This window comes from Simochromis diagramma, unplaced genomic scaffold, assembly GCF_900408965.1.
Source record: "Simochromis diagramma unplaced genomic scaffold, fSimDia1.1 OVJJ01000320.1, whole genome shotgun sequence".
NCBI classification, from domain to species: Eukaryota; Metazoa; Chordata; class Actinopteri; order Cichliformes; family Cichlidae; genus Simochromis; species Simochromis diagramma.
Window position 1 is genome coordinate 9,966,462 of NW_024386773.1, and position 22,185 is coordinate 9,988,646.

The 22,185-nt window shown below is 38.6% G+C and overlaps 1 protein-coding gene across 2 annotated transcripts in view; it reads right to left on the bottom strand.

Moving 5' to 3' along the window:
* Nucleotides 1-22,185, bottom strand: part of asic1b (acid-sensing (proton-gated) ion channel 1b) — a 167,930-nt gene that overhangs the window by 79,817 nt on the left and 65,928 nt on the right. The window contains exon 1 of one of the 2 annotated variants that reach the window (XM_040007440.1): nt 1-2,730. This exon is cut by the window's left edge and continues 25,838 nt beyond it. The exons of the other annotated variant lie outside the window; for it this stretch is intronic. The gene's annotated coding sequence lies outside the window, so the exon portion shown is untranslated. Of the gene's footprint in view, nt 2,731-22,185 lie in introns of those variants that run through there. 2 annotated transcript variants of the gene reach the window in all.

Genomic DNA, 22,185 nt, shown 5'->3' on the forward strand with positions numbered 1-22,185 from the left:
AAGTACTTTATGAAAATATGGTGTTTATTCTTTGATGGTGGATCATTACAAAATATAATATAAATTAGAATAAATTTAAAATTCAGAAATAGACGTGTAATGTCTTAAATTTTTGTTGACAAAGCCAACCATCACCATAATGTAATGCCTAATGCCTCCTATGAGCTTCAATCCTTCCCTGTCCGTAGCAATTCTGCATCAGCCTATAAACAAATCAGTCATTGCATATCAGCATTAGCATTTTGGTCGGTGTGCCTCTCTGGCTATATGTCATCCCCCTTTCACAACATGTGCAGCATCCAAGTAGTGGGAGCTGGTGTGACATGGGATAAAAGGGAACTGGTGTATGAACGAAGGAGGAGCAGCGATGGCGATAGATTCTGTGGGCGGCTTGTGTTGCACTGAGATACAGGGTGAGCAACAAGCAGACTCAGATGAAGGCTGACTCGTGCTACAGCGTATGATGCTCTGTCAGAATGTGATGCCAGTAAAATCGCATACGTTTAACACCACATGCTGCGGTGGGTTTTCTTCCTTTTACTGGATTAAAGAGAAGTCACCAATACCAATGTGTACAAGAGAATACGAGACAAAATTACTGTAAGTTAGTGCCATCTTTCACCTGTGTTTGCAAGCCTCAATAACAACACTAAGCACCTGTACTGAAGTCTTATGTAGAACCTTATAAAATACAATTTAACATTTGTCAGACTTCTACCATTCAACGATATTTTGGCATTAACATGAAAAAAAACAAGATCCTTTTTTCATTTAACACCTGATAGACAGGTTAGTTTGAATCTTAAAAGGGGCTCGACAGAAGGAAAAGGTCAAAATGCACCGAAAGGGTAGCTACGTGAGTTTGTGTGGTTGGGAGAAAGGGTAGGGTAAAATAAATGAGGGAAGAAAAGGAAAGAAAAACAAATGAAAATGGAAAAGAGAGGTGTTGGAGTGTCGTATTGGTTCTTTCCTGCAATGGTGTGTGTGAATGTGATGTCTTGCTGGATCTCAAATGCTGTGTGTCTCCGTAATTTGCAGAGCTCTGCAGAGGAGATCAATGAAATGAGCAGTTGTAGCATCCAGTCATGCAGCAGTACACCACCTCCAGTTTGGCTGGTGACTGAGCCCTGTCTCCCAGTCAGCCATGATTGAAGTCCGCTGTGGCAGATCTGCTGCTAAAGGTCATTGTACTCATCAACTGCCCACTGCCTCCCAGTTTGATGGAGTGCAGTCTAAAGATCAAATGTCTGGTTGTTAGGCTTGCTGTTCCAACCTGTACACCCTCACACTTCTCGTTGGGTTGAAAATACAGCCTGAAAAGTGCTAAAATTGATTTTAGTTTGCAGTTATTCTGTGAGGCAATGGTTTTGATATATTATATGAAAGAGTGAAGTCAATTCTAAAAACAATCCGTTTAAAGGAGCAGAAATAAATTCAGGTAAAAGGTCTTTCTGTTGGTAGAAAGCTTTTGTGTGAAAGATAAACTTCCCACTAGATATTGTGCTGCTACTAAGATGACCTGTAAGTAATGGCAACCAGTTAAGGCGTCCACTAGAGAAGCTTTGGGGGACTGAATGCAACAGCATCTCCTTCATCATTTAATTTTTAATCTAAGAGAAAAGGAGCTTTACAGGGAGAGAGGAAAAAAGAACAGGGGCGTAAGAGAGGATAAGGCAGAGAGAAGCAAATGCCAACAGGTCAGTGGTGGACAGCCTCAGGCTGAGAGCCACAGACGCAGAGCTCATTAAAGACAGACTGGTTTTTCTGAACAGGGGGACAGTGTGGAGCGAGAGAAAACCCAATGGCACTGGTCTTTTCTGTGAGGAAGATGGATTGTAAGGGAAACAGACAAAAATAACAACAGACAAAGGAGAATGTGGAGCAGAGACACAAAGGCAGAAGGAAACAGTAGAATGAACACAATTTCCTTGTTCTCAAGAAGCTATGTAAGAGGACCTATGTTGTGTGTCACTGCAAGACATGAATCAGTGTGAGCTACAGACTTTTTCTCTGTGCATTCATTGAGTAGTCCACAGTCAACTACACTAGGACCTGTGCAGACTCTGCCAACTTTACAAGAAGCTCCTTCTTTCTCTTTTATGATGGGATAAATAAATATGCATATGTAAAAAACCCAGAAATAATATGAAAGGCTTTGAACAATAAAAAAAAATACAAGGTTACAATGCAGAAGCCTAAAAAAGAAAAAGAAAGAATTCTGTCACAGCAGCTTGAGTTAGTACAAAAAAAGCAGTCTATACATAAGCCTTTGTTGTCTCTTTATCTGATAGATATTTATTTCTTTGCAGTTTTTCTCTCATCAGTCTTTAGCCTTCTGAATTGTTCTCAACACCTTGTGAGGTGCCGGTGTGGACACATTTGCAGCAACAAGGACAGAATACTAGATGGAATTTGCAGGCTGTCAGGCATCCAGGTGAGCCTGTGAGGCCAACAGACATGCTGAAGGTTAAAGTGGTGATTTGAGTGAGAAAATGACTCCTTGCCCTTTGGTCCTCTGTCTCTTCATTGATTGCTACACCTTTTGAGTCACAATTGTTTAAATGAGGCTTTTTTCGCTAAGTTACACGTGGACAAGTGTGTTTGTAGTCTGCAGACAGCGCACGTGCGTACATACACACACACACATATAAGAGTACTGACAGGGTTTAGAAAGAGAGAGCATATTTCTCCTGTTTTGGCTTCCTGTTAAATCCAGAATTGAATTCAAAATTCTGCTCTTCGCATACAAGGTCTTAAATAATCAGGCCCCATCTTATCTTAATGACCTTGTAGTACCATATCACCCCATTAGAGCACTTTGCTCTCGCACTGCAGGCCTACTTGTTGTTCCTAGAGTATTTAAAAGTAGAATGGGAGGCAGAGCCTTCAGTTTTCAGGCCCCTCTTCTGTGGAACCAGCTTTCAGTTTGGATTCGGGAGACAGACACTATCTCTACTTTTAAGATTAGGCTTCAAACGTTCCTTTTTGCTAAAGCATATAGTTAGGGCTGGACCAGGTGACCCTGAATCCTCCCTTAGTTATGCTGCAATACACGTAGGCTGCCGGGGGATTCCCATGATGCACTGAGTTTTTCCTTTTCAGCCACCTTTCTCACTGACTATGTGTTAATAGACCTCTCTGCATTGAATCGTACCTGTTATTAAGCTCTGTCTGTCTTCCACAGCATGTCTTTATCCTGTTTTCCTTCTCTCGCCCCAACCAGTCGCAGCAGATGGCCCCGCCCCTCCCTGAGCCTGGTTCTGCCGGAGGTTTCTTCCTGTTAAAAGGGAGTTTTTCCTTCCCACTGTCGCCAATGTGCTTGCTCATAGGAGGTCATTTGATTGTTGGGTTTTTCTCTGTATCTATTATTGTAGGATCAACTGTACAATATAAAGCGCCTTGAGGTGACTGTTCCTGTGATTTGGCGCTATATAAATAAAATTGAATTGAATTGAACATACCCCACATCCCAGGGGTCTCCTTATTTCTCTTGTCACCAAGTGTTGGAACACTGGACCTAAATTTAGAAGATGAAATAACTGAATATCATGGCTTTCCCGGAAGACTGTCACTCTAATTGTGTGTTTTCTCCTCTGTCATTCATTATTGTGTGGCGGAGCTCAACTGTTGCTAATGAGAATGTCGGGAAATATTGCTTTTATCTCACACCAGAGGATGTGAGGACATTTTTTAATAATGACAAGTCTTTAGATAATGAGATGAGCATAAGAGACATAATGACAGTGGAGACGAAAACCATGCCCTATGATATTCGCTCTTTACTGTGGAGAAATAAAAAGTACAAATTTACCTAGAAAAAATAAATAAGCTGAGAAGATGAAATCAATAAAAGTTAGAATGAAGCAGTATTATTCTTTTTTTCATTAAAATGTTACTGGTATGTTTGAGTTTGAAGAATAATAATGACGCTGCTAGACTGAACCGCAATTCAGTGTAGTAGCATCATTTCAGTCGAGTGTAAGGGCTATAAAATCTGCGCAGTGCACACCAACTCCAGTCTATGCTACAGCTGTAAGAAGTAGTTGTCTTTTCAGCAGCATTACTCCTGAAAATAAGCTGGCAGAACAATTATCTTATCATACAATAGTACACAGGTAAGATAATTAATATAATAAAGATCTTATATTTTTAAAATAATCTTATAAATTGTATGATAATTAAATAAATACACTAGCGACTAGATTTTTAACCTTGGATGAGAAGTGTGCAAAATTCAGTTAAATTCAATTCAGTTCAATCCATCCATTCTCTTCCACTTAACCTTAACAGGGTTTGGGTGGGTGGAGCCTATCCAGCTATCATAGGACGACAGTACACCCTGGACAGGTTGTACTCACATGCACACCTATTTAATTCAACTCAATTCAACTTACATAGCGCTAAGTCACAACAACAGTCAGCTCAAGGGGCTTGAATGCAAGGATGCAAACACAGTTTACAGATGAGGCTGGTGTTGACTGACACATTTAGGGTGGCTGTGACTCAGGAAGTTGAGCGGGGCATCTACTAATCGGAGGGTTGGTGGTTTGATCCCTAGTTTCTTCACTCTGCATACCAAAGTATCTCTGGGCAACATACTGAACCCTGAGTTGCTTCAGATGCATTCATCGGGGTGTAAATGCTTGTGAATGAATGAAAGATGTACATGTAGAAAAAAATGAATGTGTAAATGGGTTAATGTGAAATGTTGTTTACAGCACTAGGTGGAAAAGCGCTACATGAGAACCAGTCAATCTGAACATTTACATTTGTTACATTATATGGTTCACAAATAAAGCAAACCATAAATACTGAAACACCCCAGTTTAGTTTTATTGCTCAGACTGGTAAATAAAAATAAAACAAGCAAAACAGAAGCATAATTGAACAGAAGGCCAGAGAAGGTGTGATTATGTGAGACTGTCACATACAGCTGTGGTTATTTATAGCTTCAATATTATCAGTGATTCATGACATGTAACACTTTATGATTGTCAGCCTAAAAAATGTTTTTTTTTTCATAATTCAAGTATAAAATAACAATCAGAAGTAAAACATGGCTGTAAAATGTATTAGCAAAACAAATAAATGTCTGTGCGTTTGTTTTGCATAAACACTGACAAGTTTATAGGGACATTTCAAAGGTACCAACAAGGTTCTACATAGCACCAATATCAACAGAACACAAAACCTCTGTAATTTGAGTTTTAAAATATATGAGAAGGAAATGAGCATACAGGACGTCTGGAGAGTGTTGCATTATAGGGCACGGTAAACGAGCTGTCCATCAACAGAAGCAACAATATATGCTTTTAAAGGGATAGGGAAGCGAAATGAAGTGCACTTGAGAGGTTATATTAGCCTAAAAAGGTGATACCAATTGGAAATTTTCCACAGACCATCACGGATGCGTCATGCCCATGAAATCTCATATCATGCATGTCCTTCAGATATCCAAGCTATTGCCACTATTGAGCAAGTGCTAATGTGAGCACATCATTATTATAATGCTTTACATTAGCTAATTTACCATCCCAATAGAAGATAGTAAATTTTATGGTGTGATTGTGCCCTGACATTAACTAATGTACATGATGCATTTAGTACATTTTAATCCTATCTTGAAGATAGGAAATGCATCTATCATTATTTTCAATTTCTGTGTTAAGTCTAAATTAGACTGAACTGAGTTCTAAAGTGAAGATAAGATAACCTTTACTAGTCCCACATGTGGGAAATTTGTTTTTTTACAGCAGAAAGTGGACAGTGCAAAGTTACATAGCAAAAATAGAAAAACACTGGAATAGGATAAGAAATAGTTTAATCAGGACACACAAAGACATAACGCAGTCTCATTGTGGTTCATAATACAGTCACGACCATATTTTATTTTTTTGGATTTGAATGTCTTTTTTTTAACCACACACTTCCAATTACTGTGTCTGTGGATGTGATTTTTCAGCCCCCCCAAGAAATTTTTTTTTTAACCGGTTTGGAAGCAAATTTTTTCATTGCTCTAATCAGAGACCCAAACTTCATTTATACACAACTTAGTTAGGTTTAAAAAAAACTACTTGATTAGGTCACCACATTAAAACCACTTGGCTATGTGTAAAAACATCATGACTTAGTTTAAAATACAACAGTTTCTTTTTCTTTTAAGGACTATTTCATTTGTTGAGATGAGCATACATTCCTGCCTTATCTGGATAACTTAAATGCTGCTGGCATGAAGTATACTTCCTACTGAAATCATTATTTGTGTTCATGTGGTCACAAAGATAAGAACAAGATTAACAATTTATGACCATAAACTCGAAAAGATTACTTTGTTGTGACATTTTTCTATGATATTGAGCTGGATGACAACACAGTATGTTACCATAACTTCGATAAAAGCAAGAAGTGTTAAACTGAATGTGAGAGTAATCTTTATGGGCATCTTTATCTGGTGTGCAAATACATAATATTCTAGGATGTGCTGGAGACCTCACTGGTGTAAGGACTTGTGTGATCCAATCACATTGTCTCGGGTTATATAATATAAATTTCCTCATGTTCAGTAGACATTAGGGCTCAGAGTTGTTATCAGCAGGACCATAAGATGTTACCAGTGCATCTAGTCGGCCCATTAGGGTAAAGTGTCTGAGTAATTACATGAATATGTGCATAATCTGCTCTCCAGACATATTCAGTAAATAAGCTGAAAACTGTCAGGCCCCAACACATCAAGTAATGTTTTCGAACGCATGACTGACTGAAGTTTTCCATACATGCTGATTAACGTTGGGTGTACTTTTGGGTACATTTAGGTGTAGACGAGAAAAAAGTTAAGCTGTGCTTTCCACTTTAGATACTCTTTTCTCTTTAAAAAAGAATACATCTAGGCTGTTTTCATTTCTATCCTTCTTGTGCATGCTAAAGAAGGAGACAAAGCATCTTTGGTGACATTGAAATTTCAGCATTTTAGATTCAGTCCTTTTCTTCTGACCTTGCAAATTTTCAGTAGTTCTCTGACGGTAACTTTTACAGCAAATGGCAGTTCATGCAAAGTACTTGCCTTTCAATAAATCATCAAACCATTAAACAAAATTAATACAGTCACTGAGAGCCAACAGCGCTATATATTTATATAACAGAGAAAAATAACCTGTAAATGGAGGGGAACCAAAACCCCTTGCAATGAAAAGCCTTACTAAAGTAATTAAATTTATCTTAAGGTAAGCTGCTGCAACAAATCAAACAGCATTACTCAGTGGCTTTTAAATTAAAATTAAATTTTGCTTTAAATCTTATTCATGCATGGTATCAACACCTGCTTATTCAATTCGGCATGTCACTGGCTCACTTCAATTTTCAATTATCTTAAAAAACAGAATGAATCATTCATCAGGAAGTGACACTATAAATCATATCCCAGCTCAGAGGAAACTCTTTTTGTCTCAAGACGTTGGGAGGTTTTACTTGATGAATTAAGAGGCATCTAATCAGTAGAGGCCATTGACTGAGCTATAAATTGTGTTGATTCAACACTGATCTTTGAAATAATAATAATAAAAATAAAACAAAAACTGAGACTTTCACTATGAATAATCTGTAACACAAACCTATGTGTGGGACACATTTTGTTTTCTTAAAGGCAGAAAGGTGACTCAGGATCATCATGGCTGAATTACCAACACCATGAAAAGTGAACATTTCATCCTTTTCAATCATTAGTACAACTTTTTGAGCACAAAATCTCATGGCATTATTCCAGTAGTTAAAGAGGTTTTCCAAAGCGGACAAAAGCAGTGGACTAAATGACTTATAATCCTTTCAAAACGAGGCTACGATTAAAGAAGAGTTCACAGTCATACGAGCAAATATAAGGCTGCACTAAAATGTATTAAACAAAGCAAAACTCCAGTCACATTGATGGCATTACATGAAATCACTGGAGGTGCTGCAACGTCTCCTTTAAATACTTTTTAGTTTCTGAGAATTTTTTCTGGCAACCACCTTAAACCTCATGGCAGTACTAGAAGAAAAGCCGGTGCATCATCAAAGTTGTAAGGATTCAGCTGAGATCTATAAATGCCTTTGCCAAACACAACTCCAGCCATTATTGCTGAGCTATTACAGTTTAAACTGACAGATATTCATATATTTTAAAAGATGCACATCTATAAAAAGCCTTATCACCGAAAGAGCTCGCTAAGTGCCGCTTTGTACATTAACTGATTATATATTCTAATGTAAAGCATTCAGCTCCTCGACCTAGCTTGGCCTTTAACAATAACGACGACATCAGAGTTTCTTGTTTAAAAACACTGGAAGAATCAACATCATAAAAAGCAGGGGAAAGACCCCCTGCTGAGAGTTATTTTTTTCCCCTGAAGCTGTAGCTGACAGTCTGACTGTGAGTGTACTCACAGTCAGTAGTAAATCATCTGGTGTCTTCCTCACTCAGAGAAACTCCAAGGTGTCTGACAGAGATTGTTTTAGTTCAAAGCTGCAATGCGCTACGTTGTCAATCATACCTATAATGCAATGCACTCGCTACAATAAGTAATTGCTGAGATCAATTTCTTAAGGTAGTAGGGTGCCAACTGCAGTCTGTAGCCACAGTACATGAATAAGGGAAAAAACACACACACATGCATATGTCTGTGAAGATTCTCAGTCATCCAGGTCATCGTAGTCTAAGGAGCTTGAAAAGAAAAGCGTCTGGACTTCTTTAAGTCGCTTAAAGCAACTTAAAGACACACATGCATAGCTCAACAAAAAAAGAAAACAGGTTCTATAAGGAATTTATCAAGAAACAACATCAAACCATTTGAGACTTCCAGGCAGTTTTCCAGAGGACAAAAACCTGCCTGTCTGCTACTACAAGAGGGTGTCTGCCATATAAGGCAGTGTCCTTTTCCCCCTCTACAGTAAAACATGTGTAAACAGTGCAAGTGATTCAAGAAGTCAATCATGACTTTAAGCTTATATGCCTACAGAAAATATTCTGCCTGCAAACTTGTGTGGAGGTCAAAACCAAAACAACACAACTTTGTTTCTTGTAATAAATAAGTAGTACTAACAGCATTAATTCATTCTTGTGCTCTCGTAAATAGCAGTGAATTCATGACACAGCAGTGAATATTTTATCATTGTCGCCATAAATCCAAACAGCAAGTAATATGAAAATACAATATTTAAGAAAAATAAACATACACACAGCCAGTGAAGCAACCTTATGAATCATCTTGTGTGTCTTGTAGCTTTTCTGAATTCATGCTTCAACCAGCAACCTTTAACCACAGTGCTGTGTGTTGGAGGTGGAGCAGGTCATCCCTTTAAGCCACATACTCATCCCCTGCCACTGCAATGTCTCAACCCAGTGTGATCTACAGCAGAGTATCCATGTCCAGCAATATTAGCGTAGCATCAGTGATATATAAGGGCCAAGCAGGGGCAGCCAGTGTGACGGTTTCAGCGAGGAACACATAAGAACACAGCAATAACAGCGGGGCTCTCTGACTGATTGGCGGGCTGACCCACTGCATTAAGCACTGATAGAAAAGTCATACTGACTTTCAGTGACACGTACTGACATAGAGATAGTTGGACTTTCTGACTGTCATACAAATGTGCTTAATAAATCACGAGGCAAAGGTGAACAGAACAATAGCATTTTAATGATTACTATCCACAACAATGCTATTATTATTATTATATTATTATATTATTATCATTTGCCCCATGATGCAAAATAATAGACAAAATGCTTGAGCCTGAATATAGCATCTGAGAGTCTTACATCATCAGGCCTCAAAGACTCTCAGAAGTAGGTTAGAAATAGTGAAATCAAAAAGAAAATAAGTATTATACGTTCTTCCAGTAATTACCTATGAGTAAAACATCTGCATCTTCCTTTTGATTCTTTACAGACTGGTAAACAGATGAATGCATGCTGGATACACTCATGTCTTAATTATGATAGTGGAGAAAAGATTTTTACATTCTATGTCGAGCAGGATATGAATTAATCAGTACTTATGATTAACTTTATCCTATTTTTAACGCTTGTCCGAATCCTACATTTTAGAAAAGAAATCGAAGCAACAAATCAAACAAACAACACATTCCTTAAAAGCACATTCAAAATGACATTTCATTAATTCTGTCAGCCACTTCTACACTTTTGCACATATTTCCAAGCACTCTTCTCTTGTTGGTTTTCTCTCATGTTTAGCATTTTATAAAACAACTTTTGGCTACTACTTTTATAGTTTGAAGCCCCGAGTGAGCGGCATTAGCTGAAGACCCTCTTATATTAGCCAGCTGTTATCCCTATTAAATTAGGATCTCCCATAAGAAATTGAAACGTGTAAAAAACAAAAGAGATGCTCTAATGTTGAAATTACTTATAGATGTTCAATGTAGAAACACTAAATGACTGTGTTTAATCATCCATCCATCAGTTTTCTCCTGTCTATCCGGGTCTGGGTTGTAGGGGCAGCAGACTAAGCAGAGACACCATTCCCTCCCTCTCCCCGGCTACTTTAACTTGTTCTTCCAGGTGGACACTAAGGCATTCCCTAGGCCAATAGAGGGATAGTATCTTTCCATCTTGCCCTGGGTCTGCTGGAGGCCCTCCTCCCTTTATGAGGCCTGAAACACCTTACCAAGAAGCTGGGGACCAACCTCAGCTGGTTCCTTTAATGTGGAGGAGCCATACCCAGAATGACCAAGCTCATCACCCTATCTCTGAGAGAGATCACCAGCCCCCAATGGTTAAAGCTCATTTCCACCACCTGTATCCAGGTATTCATATTCACATTCTTTCTGCTACTACAAACAGCTTGTGGCCATAAATAGATAGCTTCCCTTTTACACTCAGCTCTCCCTTGACTACAACGAACTGATGGAGCATCCACATTACTGCTGACACTACAGCAGTCTCTCAGGTGATCTTCTTCTCCACTCTCCCCTCACTCGTGAACAAGAGCACAAGATATTCAAACTGCTTCACTTGGGCCTGCAACTCGTTTTTGATGCAAAGTGGGCAATCCACCCTTTTCGAAAACCATAGTATTAAACATGAAGGTACTTTCATTCCCCCCCACTTCACACTGGGCTAAAAATCACCCCACTGCAAACTAAAGGTGATTATCTAATAAAGCCAAAGCACAGCTCCTCCATTTGGATGTGCCTAGAAATTCTGTCCATAAAAGTTATGAACAGAAACTATGACAAATGACAGACCTGGTGGAGTCCAGCGCCGACTGGGAATGGATCAAGATTAATCCCTGAAATAGAGACCAAGGCAGACCAAAGAGACCCCACAGTGGCAACGTGATCCACGAGTGAAGGAAGCAGTCAAATGCCTTCTCCAGGAGGATGGAGAAAGCATTTTAGTTTCCTTTCCACCCCACTCAGACGTTACCAAGGAAGCTGTGAAGTGTGAAGCTGGAGCACACCTGGTCTCCATTGTTAAAAAGGGGAATTACTACCCAAATGTGCCAGTCAAGAGCCACTGTTTCTGATTTCCATGCGATCCCGTGGACTGAGAAACTTGGGGTAAATCTAATCCACCCAGGGGCCTGACCACTGAAGACCTTATTAATAACCTCGATGCCTCAGTCACAGTGATAGTCATCCCTATTCTTCTCCTGACACTGCTTCCTTTATGGAAGACATGACGATGCGATTGAGGAGTTCCTCAAAATTACCCATCCACTGCCTGACTATGTCCTCAGTTGAAGACAGCAGCTGTTTAAAAGAAAAATAGTGAAGAAAAAGTAAATGGATCTGGTACATGAACATTTAATGCCTAAGCAGAATTTTGTTATGGCTTGGCTTGATAACACTTTGCCTTGAAGAAGTGTTTTTCGAATGCAATAGCGTGACTCAACAGCTGACTTAAAGATTATATATCATTACCGTAGCTACAGAGGAGCTATTAATGCCCCTCTACAGCTGGCCTTTACAAACAAATAAAAATCATCCATCCCCATCAAAAGCGTCTTTTTATAAGGTCTTTTTATGCTTGGCTATGAAATTTGTGTCACTTACACACTCTGAAGGCAAATGTGAATAGTTCCACTCAAAACCACAGCATCATTTAATAACATAAATATTTCAGGGGCCAAGGCTGTTTGTTAGTATGAAATGTTTTGATGAAATACTTTATACTATAACAGAGAATTGAAGGTTAATTGAAACATGCCGGCCCCCGTTCCAAAATGACTTTGCTGTAGGGTTTTTAAGCCAAAGAAAAGGAATGTAATATAAGAGCATAGAAAAAATATTCTTCCCACATAAACAGTTGCTGAATGAATAAATGTGCTTTTAAAACAAACAAACCCCCCCACACAGATTCACTATACAAATCTACCTTTGCCTCCTAAATGCAGAAAACCCCACCTAGGGAGAAGATGTTCAACAGATCTGCATGCAAGCTAGTTGGCCTCTAAATGAACAAAGCAAGGACATTTTATGATGCAAACTCAACTGCATGTAGGGTGAAACTACTGATCATGCTGTCCTCTGAGTGATTTTTTAATTAATTAATTAATTTTTTAAAGTTACTCAGACTTTTTCCATTTTATATTCTGTGCTTATGAATATCTGGCATGCCAGCTGTGATGCTGTGCAGTCTGAGCAGATCAATAGTCTGATATTCCTAATACCTTTGGTCAAAAGATTTGTGATAAACTTAGTTTAATAGTATATTGTAATATTTTATGCAGCCGCCTGTTGCATAGTGATAATTAAATGATTAAAGATGATTTTGAGTCTTGGAAGTATTTGATATGTTGCTGGTACAAACTGTAGTCTTGAGGCTGCTCATCTTTGCTGCAGAACAGTCCGTACTGTCTCCATGTTCCTGCCATCTGTGGAGCCACACTTTTTTTTTATGATATTATTAAACTGCATATATCTTGTAATATAGGACAGGGGTAAGAAATATAAGCCCTGTAAGGGCGTTTAAAAATATAACCTCATTGCAAAAATAATCTGCAATATGAAGGCAGGTATATATTGTGTCATCCATCTGATTTAAAAATTGTAGAGCTGACTTTAAATACTTACTGTTTCCTATATAACAACACTCCATTCCACCAGAGGTAAAAAGAGAATATACACACACACACACACACACACACACACACACACACACACACATATATATATATATATATATATGGTCTATATTGCATGAAACTGGGAAAAAGTAATCATCTGTATAGTATTTTTAATAAATAGTTATGGCTGTAACTATATTTATCAACGTGTCAGAGCACTCCTTACATTGTGGTATAGCTTATCACCAGTTGTTTTCTAAAAACACAAGAAAGTCCATGCAAAAGATAGTTTATCAGTTTAGAAATGACATAGTAAATGGTCTGTAAATATACTGGGAAATTCTGAAGTTAAGAATACAAAAAGTGTTAAAAAATATTCAGCACTTCATAGTCTGTTTCATTAAGATTTCAAGGGGTTCTTAAGCTGAAGTGTACATACTGTACAAAGGGAAGATAATAATTTACAGCTACTGTATAATTTTGACTAAAAGGCCTGTTTTGTACCTGTGTTCCTTTTTCGTAATGTAATTTTAAGTAATTTTTGTATAAACGTTTGTTTTTAAAAAGTGGATAAATGTGAAAGTACACATGCAATTCTGGTACTGGCAAAAGAAAAATTGGAAGAACTTTTATTTCATTGTTAAAAATCTTCTCAATTTTTACTCTCTATTTTGTGGTAATTCATTTAGACTCGGTTTCATTGTAAAGTATTTTTATTTATTTTTTTATGCTCTGTACAGGTTCACCTGTTCATTTATCTGCTTCTTTCCTCCCAGCAAGATAAGAGTTGTGCCAGAGGCTGTGGGTACACCACCATCTGCCACAAACAGGTTGGCAGGACTAAGGGCATTTTTTTGTGTGTGTATGTGTGGGTCACTGTTGGCTGCTATGAGTAATACTAATGAAAAAAAAAACAACTTCTTCTTCAGTAACTTGTTTGTAGTTATGAACTGTATGTGCCTTCCCTTCCTGCTGCTGTCAGAGATGGAATGATGCAACATGCAGTGAAACTGTTCTGTATAAAGCATGCGTCAGAGCGTGTTTGTGTATGTGACCACTGGTAACACTTGTCTTTTTGGGACATGCACGTTTTTACATTGTCACAACATGGGTTTCTAGGTTTTAGGATAAAGGTCGGTGTTAGGTCCTGTAGGGTTACGTTAAGTGTTCAGGAAATGAGTCACAGTGTATTTAATGTCCTCTGAAGTGATGGAAACATGACTCTGAGTGTAAAAAGAGGGAAAGAAGCAGGGAGTGTGTTGCTACTGCTGTGACTGATGCGAGAGGCAGCGGCGCATCGGTTTCTCTGCACAGAGTAAACAATAATGAGAGACCAGCTAATGAAGGCTTGTGTTGGTGTGTGTGTTTCTAATAGTAGCATCAACTACATGTGCTAATGCATGACAGCATGTGCAAACTGCATCAGAATCTGCACGAGTATCAGGGGGATGGTAGATCCAGAGGAAGCACCAGAATCATCTTTCTTCACCATCTGTCCCTCTCTATTCATCTCCTTACTTTCTTCTGGTAACATTATCTGTCATTTCCAAAGCCGGAACTGTATCCACGAGTCACCTTTTCAACCATTTTCAATCATGCTAGGCACTATGGACAACATAAAAAATATCTTGAATACGCAAAATATGCAATTTTAGGTATGTTTTTTATAATCTTATAAGTATCAGATTGTTTTGGCTCATAGCATTACACGTTATACTTCTTCAGTTCTGCTCATTGAATTTAAAAATTGTTGACAATGATCTCAATTAAAGAAACAGGACTATTTAGCACAGGCCTGCACTGGGGACTCGATGCAGTATTTGCAGAAGTGCACAGCAGGTGGGAGTGGTCAGCCTAAAAATAAGCTGTGTTGACAACTCCTAAAGTCTTCATCACAAAATGTTCTCACCATATTCCACTTCATCAACACAACTGAGCTCATCAATCTCACAACTTTTTCACTGACCAATCAAATTAAAGATGGGGCCTGTTTTCTTGTCAACATTGTCAACAGTGATGAAGATGAAATGATCCTAGCCGTAAATGACAGCCCAGATATTTATGAATTAGCTTTGAATAAGTTGGGCTTTGTAACCTAACAATGACACTACATAGTAAATCAATGTTTTCTAATTATGTATGGGAGAACACACACACACACACACACACACATACACACACACACACACACACACACACACACACACACACACACACACACACACACACACACACACACACACACTTTTAATACCTTAGTGAGGACATCTAATTGACACAATGCTTTCCAATGCTAGCCACTTACCCTACCCCTAACCATCAAAAATGAATGCCATGCCTAATCCTAACCCTGAGACTAACCCTAACCATAACCTAACCTGACACTAAAACCACAATTTGAGCCTCAAAAATGCCTCCAAACTCGTGGGGATGAGCATTTTCCCCCGTAAGTGACTGTTGGTCCCCACAAGTATAGCAGCATGCCAATTTACTGTCCTCACAAAGATGTCTAAACATGTACACACAAACACAAACACACACACTGGAACTTTACTGTTTGGGTGTGGATGGTCAGATCCAGTGTGGTGCGAATGTGAGTTGCCACACACACTGAGGGAGTGGGGCTGGAGTATAACACAGAAATTGCAGCAAAACTCCAGCAGGATTGAGTGGGAGTGGGAATAATACAATACTCCTGCACAGAATTCTGCTATGTTATTAAACAAAGGGCGGAAAGGTGAAGAAAAAATATAAGCTGCATGTTATCGCCATTGTTAGAGATGAAAATATCCATGGTTTTGCAGTATCCCACAACCATAACTCCAAAACTGTTGCCACTGATGTACCTGTTGTTTAGTAACATTCATAAAAGGAGCATGACAGACAGGAGAAGAGCTGTCGAACACATTCAAATATGAAGACAAACACAGAATGAGGATTATATAATTGTTGAAATGGAGAAGCACATCGGTCACTGTAACTAGCTCCTAGCACATATCACCCATTTTTCTAATCAAGCTGGAAAATAGTTTTTGAAATCTCCTGTTTAAAGATATGCTCATCTTATATATGGTGCCTGTACAAATTAGGCATGTGGAGTTGTGGTCAGTGTCTGGTTAATTGATAACAAATCGGTGAAAGATGTAATATTTAAAATTATGGCTCCAAAACAAAGAAACAAATGTAACTGGGATTCTGGGTTTGGAAAATTGTTTAACTTGACACCCTCCATTTTGTTCAACTGTGTATGGACTATTAGTATAACTGGAGAGGTTAAAAAAAAGAAATACACTGCAGACTTGCTGGTATTTATGAAGCACACAGATATGTCGATGAATGACACGTCCTTTTGCCTTATCGATAAATTAATTGTCCGTCTTTATCTCTACTAAAACAAAACAGAGAACAGTCACCTGACAATTTGAACTCTCTTTAACTCTGAGTGTAATTAAAAAACATTTTAGATTCAAAACTACAGATAAAATATTTTTTTTGTTGTTGGTTCAAACACCCAACTGCCTGGAGTAACATTACCATGACAACAAGTCTGGGGTCACCGGAAAGCTTGGCAATTCACAAGGGAAGAGAAATGGAGGAACAATACAATATACGCACTATACTTTATTTTATGATTTGCCCATGAAGGTTACGTCTGAATTACTGGAAAAAAAAAATGTTTTAGTCATGTCCAAACTTCCTTTTTCTGAAAAAAAAAAAAAAAAATCGACAGCCACGGTAGTTTAACATCTTGTCTCAGTGAATCAGGCTGCTGGATTTGACAAACACTGCAGCTTACTGGTTTCCCAACTGTCTAACTGACAAGAGGCCTGACTGAATGTCTGTTTAAATGTCCTGATTTACTTGATGGCTGTATGGGTTTATAATAATTGGCTTTCCAAAATGGCCCTCTCTGGTGGTTGGCTGTACCGCCTGGCTGCATAGCTTTACAGATGAAATCAGAGTAAGAAAAAAAGCCCCACTAAGCTGAGCTGATCTGTGACCAAGTGACAAAATGTGATTTCTGCTGATAAGAGTCTGTATGTGTCTGTGTAAGATAAAGCTGCGCATGTTGTCCTTGTTGTTAGTGCTTTGCTCCCCTATCAATTCTGTTTCCCAACATAGAACGAAGGGAAAATGTCTTGCTAACAAGATGCCTGTAAACACTGGGAAAAAGCTAAATTCTGGTGCAATCTAGATTAATGGATAGACTGAAGAATAAGGAAATGTGTATCCTGCTCCAGCTAAATGGGGTTCGCAGTTTTTACTAGACTGAATAAGATTTAGAAATAAACTGTGTCGAGAATGTGGTATGAAGTGGGAGCTATCCAACAGCACTATGCTCTGCTCTCCTCCCTGATCACTCAGATAGTCATTGCTACTCCAAACATGTCTCAGCCCCCTCCTCCAAAACCGTTGCCTGCATTGGCTTTTTCACGGTAAATGTCGTTTTGAAGACCCTTGCCAGCATCTTCTATAAATAACCACCTGATCAACACAGCTGCCACTCATTCATTCAAGGACATTCGTATGTGAGGGGAGCCAAATGCCCCTCTGCCACAGCTATTTGGCATTATTCATGATGGCATTTCAATTAAAATAAGAGCAATGAGTGAAGGTGGATGAGGGAATGAGTGGTATAACATGAATGGAGAGACTAATAAATGCAGTCATAAATCCCACTCGATGGCATTAAGTGATAGTGAGGCTTACAGAGAGGGGGGCTTCAAAGATTTTGGAGCGTTTTCAGGTGAACCACACAAAACAAAACTGAGCAGCACTTCTGTAATGTATTGACTGACATGCACACACGAACAACCATGTGTCTAAAGATATGATCCCTTCTCTTCTAGGGCTGTTTTTCATTCTACAGAGTCTTCAGAAACAAGTAGGCCAATCAGCTCACATGAAAGCAGCTGACAGCTTTGCTGAGTCTGGACTTTCTCCAACATGAGCTTACAAAGAGCTTCTTACACTTTGTGAAGTGGTTTCTTCTACTTGATAGGAAGATTTGTTTTGTGAAACTGCATGTTTGCTTTAGATGTGACATGAATTTTTAACCACATCCATCACTGAAAGCAAAAAACAAAATAATACAAATAGACATATCACTGTGAGCATAACAGGGGCATAAACACAAAAGCAATAGGACAGCTTGGATTGTTCTAGGACTGCAAAGTATCTTTAAATGTTTTTTTTTCTTCACGGATGAAAGTTTCCTACATCAATAGAGTGATGAGATGTAGGGGAATTAGATTGAATGTGGATAAATAATTATTTCTGTTAGTGATCAGTAACTTTCCACTACAAAAAGGAGTAACATTTGGATGAAATTATTCATAGACTGAATTTCATCCAGAAAATAAAGGCACCGGGATACAAAGCATTTATTTCAGCGTAGAAGGGTTTTGTTTTCCAGACATTTTCTTTGCATTCAGAAAATGCAACCTGTATTTGCCAAGAACATTTTGCCCTATGCCACATTTATTCTTCCACTGCAATACTTTTGCAATATGAGGTGCTTTGTGCAAAAAGTCATTGTAATGTGATTGGCAGGTATAGTTTTACCATGGTCACTATACACAAAGGAAATGAAATGCTAAATCAAAGATGAATTTACATCAATATTTAGCTTCTGACTTCTCTCTTTTCTGTTTATTTAACATCAGTCTCATAATATCTATCACATCAATGCCATAAGATGACAAAAGCCTGAGGAGATGGTATTGTTGCTCAAATTTGAGTTACAGCTTTCCCGGTTTTCTCGTGCAGCTTTGAAAACTTTCACTCACAGTTTACAGAACGACGGTCACAATCTGAGTCTTCTTTGAAAAGTGCTTCAAAAGACTTGGTACTGTCCTCACTAACTGTGTGTATGCATACAGATGGAGATGTATAGTTCAAATAGAACAATTTGATGTATTATTTTTTAACACTAACTATTTGACTTCCATGTTGACTGCAAATTGTACCAAGTGATGGGAAACCCTTGGGTTTCCTCAAGGCTACAGCTTTGCTGTGCCAAGGTTGTAGTCTTATCAAAGTATTACCTTTCAGTGGGGTCAGAGTTTAAGAGATACAACAAAACATTTGTCGCCACCTTTTCCACTTCAGTAATATATGCAGTCAGTGGCCTGAAACAACCTTGTTGTCAAAGCACACGAGTAATCGCTGACATCGTTCTTGTAGACATTTAAGTAAGCAGTATCGGCCTTGTTTACTTAAAAGCTCTTAGCTGCACAAGGTGTGCTGATAGGTTGTTGATGTTCCTGAGGTTGTGGCACACAAGGGATGTTTGTAAGTTTAAAAAGGTCACAAACACAGACAGGAAAAATAAATTCAATATGCCTGTAACAGCAGACAATGTCACTCTCAACAGAGTGTGAAAACAGGTACACACACACACGCACACACAAATGTTTATACTAAGATAAAATTCAACTCGTGCTCTATTGAAGCAAAATCTACATGCTGTGCTAATGGCAAATAATTATTATCACACAACTCTCTGTTCTTTTATACAAAATAGATGTTTACACACAGCTACAATATCTGGAGTGGATAAACCAAAAAAAAACTGTATTTATATAAACAATCACTGGCCACTGAAAACTGTCTGAAACTGTCATGGTCGTTGTTGCCAGACAGGCTGATCTGCATTTTACAGAAACTGCTGAATAATTTCCCTGCACAACCATCTCTAAAGTTTACAGGGAATGATTCCAAAATGAGAAAATATTGAGTAAGCGCCAGTATTCTGGGTGAAAATGCCTTGTTGATGTCAGAGGTTAGAGGAGGATGGCTAGACTGGTTCGAGCTGACAGGAAGGCAATAATAATTCAAATAAACACTTCTTATCACCAAATGCAGAATAACATTTCTGAATGCACAACATGTTGAACCTTGAAGCAGATGGGCTACACCAGTAGAAAGCTATTCCTGTCAGCTAAAAGCAGGAAACCTAGGGTATGGTTTGAATGGTTTTGCCAAATTTAGACAACATAAGAATTAAAAAATGTCCCCTGGTGTGATGAAACTTGATTTCTGTTGCAATATTTGGATGGTAGGGCCAGAATGTGTACACAACATGAAAAGCATCTGTTTTGTATCAGTGGTTTAGCCTGCTGGTGTGGGGGAGAGTATCTTGGCCCACTTTAAGCACCTCAAACCCAAGATCATCATTTAACCATCACAGCTGATCATAGCCTTGAAACAGTACAAGATGTATATCGAATTTGAGTTAAGAGGGTTCCAACTCTTAGCTTTTGTAGGAGTCATAAACAGTGCAGGGCCAGCATTGTTCGGAGAAGAGCTGATTGGTTAAAATAGTAAACAGTAAACTTCAGTGTCTATGAGGTGAAATTTCTTCTGCAGCCAAAAAATGTATTAGTATTGTTTACTGCTTCCACATCATCTCTGCATAATTCAAAACATTTTATCACATCTTCAATTCAAGGTTACCTGAAGGCAGGTTGGTATATAAAACATGTCATATAGCTTTATACTGTTTTCACAAGTAAGAAAACCATAAACAACCTCTATTCATTTTTTTTTTTGCAAGACTGCATAACTCTAAGAGTATCAGGAGACAGCAAATGTCTAAAAAGCATTTGAAATTAGGAGTTATCTATTGTAGCTCCTAAAACATTAAACTCCTTTTCTCAAAAAGAGAATCCTTTCAGGAAAAGGATTTCTTACAGCGGTGTCCTGTGACTGCTTGTGCTTTTTTCAAGGGTTTTTTTTCTCACTTTTCTTCAACACACGAAACACTAGTCATGCATTTAATTGTTTGTGAAACTCCTGATAATTAACATTGAGCACAGACTTCAGGGTTACCTAACAAGCCAGTTAAAATCAGCTGAAACGTACCTCAGAGGCACAAGCCTCGATTAAAATGCTACATCTGTATTCAGCACAATGGTTTCATTCAATGTAATGGAACAATGTAATCTGGAGTGAGAGAAGTGAAAGACAAACACTATGGATATACACAAATTTATCTGCCAAGAAAAATCTATGAAGCACTGCCAGAAGGGATGTTGCTCCTAAAAAACTCTTCCTCCCTTGAGTCCCCTCCTCCGAGATAATGAGGCGTCTAGCAAAGACTGCCTCCAAACATAGCATTCTGGGAAATACGCCTACGCGAAAGGGGCTCATAGGTCAATTCACTTACAGAGCTGAACCACCCTGAGCGGATCCAGCAGAGGTGAGAGGGAGACATGGATGCATGTCTTTAAATGACTGCCTGCAGGGGATGTGGGACCAAAAACAAGCCAAGCTGAGATACAAGTGAAACACGTGGAGAACAGATGGGCAGGGGGAACTTAAGCTGCATAATACTTCAAGTGTGTATCAGTACACACACACACTAAGTCCACAGAGCTCACAATATGATTCCTAGCCACCCATTCAAATGGTGCAAACCTTAAAGCGCATCTCTTTTAACTTTTAAGAACCAGCAGTAGAGATTATCAGCAAGCAGAAATCCAGCAAAATTAGTCTATCAAAGCTTCCTTTAAAGCCATGATTCTCAGTTAGTTTGCCAACTTTATGACTCCCTAATTGTCCTTCCAGCCCTCCTAAGAATCCACTTTCTTTTAATTCCACACTTTGCTTCACTGCTCATCTGTTTCGCAACTTTCCTCTGCACTACCTGATCCTCTTCAGCCTCTTGTGCTATTCCCCTCCCATCTCTCTTCTTAAGTTCTCCACAGAGGGCAGATCATTCATTACTTTGGCAGGAAACAATCTACCGAAGGTCTCATATAATGAATCTATCAGAGGGTTACTTACACACACACGCACAACGTGCAAACACACATGGATGCCAGAAAATCAGCTGGAATCAGCTCATCAGAATCACACTTCTCTTGACTGAAACAACCCCAGTTCAGTTTGTACACCATGTGTCTTCCAATTAAAACATCAGACCATTTCACTGTTACAAAGGCAGACTGTGAACACAGGCTGATAACGGGCCTCATATAGTCTCTCATAAAACTTGGGGAAAAGTAATTCTTCCACCCTTTCCCTCTTGCTCAATATTTACAACACCATTAATGTATGACAGCACTTTTTCTCCTGAAATGTCAGTTTGTGCTTGGTTGATACAGAGTTTCATAGTATT